General features: G+C 45.9%; 1 pseudogene; it reads right to left on the bottom strand.

Moving 5' to 3' along the window:
• Positions 1-2,902, bottom strand: part of LOC105756992 (HLA class II histocompatibility antigen, DQ beta 1 chain-like) — a 13,775-nt pseudogene extending 10,873 nt beyond the window's left edge.
• Between the last annotated feature and the right edge of the window lie 273 nt (positions 2,903-3,175).

The raw sequence follows: 3,175 nt of genomic DNA, 5'->3' as shown, positions 1-3,175 counted from the left end.
GTTTAAAGAGAAACTGTTTTGTTCTGTAAACCTTCATCTAAAGTGAGAATAGCAGCACAACTGGAAGAACACAATCAATGACACTGAATTGTACATGAAGAAATTTTTGAAATGGTGTATCTTTGGCTATGTATATTTTCACAAAAAAATAAAAAAGGTTGAGAAGGGAGAGGGTTGACATGTCGTAGAGTTGTTAACAAATGTCATAAAACAATATGTGTACTGACTGTTTAATGAGAAACTATTGGTTCTGTAAACCTTCACCTAAAATACAATAAAAATAAATAAATAAAAAAGAATGAAGAAGCAATAAAGACATTCTCAGTTACAGAAAAAAAAAGGTTGGAGAGTGGAGGTGGAGGTATGTCTTACCTTTACTTCATAGGAATCAGCTTTGGATTGATAATAGTGATTCTCATTATTCTTTCCTCCCACCAAGTTAGATGAGGTCTGACACCACCTCGTTCATCACGTTGCACTGTGACTCTCTGGCTCCTCCACCATGACCCTGGGTGTGCACGACTCTCACCTTAATTTTTCCTCCTGAAAAATAGGGTATTTTGTCACGCAAAGAGCTCCTTCCATCAGGCTCCCACTGACCCAACCCACAGGGCCGCTCAGTGTAGGCCACCTGACACTGGGCTGAGGAGACTCTCAAGTAAGAAGAAGGGTTGGGAAAGGGTCAGGAGGAGGAGTGGGAAAGACGGCTGCCTGCTCACCTCGCCGCTGCACTGTGTATGGCATAAATTGCTTGTAGCTGCCTCTGCACGCAGTGTACGGGAAAGCCTGCTCCCTCTCCAGGCCGTCCTTTTGGCTCTTCCAATACTGGGCTTGAGGACGCCCCTGTTCTGTCAGCGCCACGAACTCCCCCACGTTGCTATCGAAGCGTGCGAACTTCTCCCGGTTATACATGTACCTGTGGACGTGCGGCACCCGCTCCGTGCTGTTGGTGAAGTAGCAATCAGCCTTTGCCTGGAACAGGAAAACCTCCTGGGAGAAAGACACCTGCTTTGGTCAGTGATGGCCTCAGTGTGATGACTCTACACGCGAAACAGGCAGCGATAGAGTGGGACCACATCAGCCTCCGCCAAACTGACTGAGTAAACCCAAAACCATTTCCCTCAGCTCAGGGCTCCATTCCCAGGAAGAACCTGCAATTTCCCAGGCCAAGTCCAGCCACCAGCCCCGCCCTGCTGTCCGCTCCTCCTGCAGTAACGCCCAGATTCTTCCAGGTTGTTACACTCCCCCTACTCCTCCTCCTCCTCCTCCTCCTCCAGCGTGCCCTCCTTGCGTCTCAGTGTTTCTGGAATCTGCCATTATGCCACGATGGAAGTCAGAGAAGCCCTGTACCCTAAGGACATGCCCTGGAATGACAGATGTTCCCGCCTCAGTTTATCATTCATAGATACAGGGCAACTGGACTTGGAAAATGATGAAATGAATGATTGTAAATTGTTGCTGCCTTGTGAGGACAGAGATCAATGCATCTTTCCCATTAAGTATCATAGTCCTGATCACTTCTGGACACTTCTGGGCTCCGCAGTTATCCACATAAGAAGAATCACTGTAGAAGGAGGTAAAAAGGGGTAAGAGAAAGTACTGGAACTGGAAGGATACTGACCGTGTCCCCACCCCAACATGGAAGTTCACTTGACTCCTGAGAAAAGCACCTTCTTCCTTGCCTCAGTTTACTCCTGGTATCACTTCCCTACCTCAACAATAGAATAAGGTTCCTTTACTCCAGTATAGTCACAGGGAATAAAATCCTCCCTTCTGTAAAGAAGTATTTTAATCATAAAAAGAGCCCATGATTTTGAGTCATTTAAAACTGAGTCTAGTCTGCCCTGCAATAATCATTATTACTGAGTGAAGTTTTTCACATATATGAAAAGGGGAGCATAATACCTACCACCCACCCCACGCTGTAAGGAATATTAAATGAGCTAATTTATATAAATACACTGTTGAAATGCTTGAAGTGCACAATAAATCCTGAATCTTTCCTCCCTAACTCTCCTTTTCCCTTAGCCCAGTTGACGGTGACATCAACACTGACACTACATTGACCTGTAGTAAATAACAGCTGAAGGTAGCACCCTGTGTGTCCTCACCCCATTTTCCATCTCTAAGATCTCAAAAGCTTATTTTTATGAAACCTATGCTCACATTCAGGGAGTAGATACTAACGCTAAAAAATCATTGTGCCTTTGGTTACTCGAGTGGGAAATCATGACTCAGAAACTCAGCACTTCTAGGATGGCACCACACTCACTTTGTCCTGAGTTGTAACAGATACACAGTTTGTGACCTCCTATAACCCTGAAATCAGTAGGTCTGTATCCCTGGGCAAAAGGAGCCCTAGTAGTGCAGGAGTTAAGCACTCAGCTGCTAACTGAAAAGTCATCAGTTTGAACCCACCAGCTGTTCCACAGAAGAAAGATGTGGAAGAAAGATGTGGCAGTCTGCTTCCGTAAAAATTTACAGCCTTGGAAACCCTATGGGGCAGTTCTACTCTGTCACATAGGATCGCTATGAGTTGGAATTGACTCGACACTGATGGGTTTGGTTTTTGGGGGGTATCCCTGGACAGGTGCTAGTCTCCCCCTCATCAGTGGAGAGGCAGATTGAGAATCTAGCCTGTCATTCCTGAGTAAGAGAAATCTTCACTGTGATAAGTACCCCTCCAAGCCATCCTTGGGCTTTGTAATCTGGGAACAGTGTTCCCCACCCTCAGGCCCCCATCAGGGTCCCCAGAAGTCTGCTTTGCACTGGAGTGCCTCTGATGAGCAGCTGCCCTGCACTTACGTGGGGTGTCTCCATCCTGGGCCATGGAGGTGCTCAGCACCATCAGCATCACCATCACAGCTGCTGTCATGAGTCCTCTGAGGATCTGCAGAGCCATCTTCCTGAGGTGTAGGAGGGAGAAGTTGTGCAACAGGAATGTGAGGGAAGCAAGAGCTGGCAAAAATGAACCTGATATGCCATACCCCATAAAATATGCCTAGGGATTCTTCTAGGAATTTTAGAATTAGGCAGTCCCTGGAAAACAAACCAATCAGAACAAAAGCTAAAGTACCTCCTCTTTCTCCAGGCAGAACATTTTTTTTACAGAACAAATAGTTTCTCATGAAACAGTAGTACACATGTTGTTTTACGACATTGGTTAACAACCCCA

Source organism: Trichechus manatus, unplaced genomic scaffold (assembly GCF_000243295.1).
Source record: "Trichechus manatus latirostris isolate Lorelei unplaced genomic scaffold, TriManLat1.0 scaffold00382, whole genome shotgun sequence".
NCBI lineage: Eukaryota > Metazoa > Chordata > Mammalia > Sirenia > Trichechidae > Trichechus > Trichechus manatus.
Note: the sequence above shows the minus strand (reverse complement) of the source record. Positions and strands in the feature narration are given on the sequence as shown.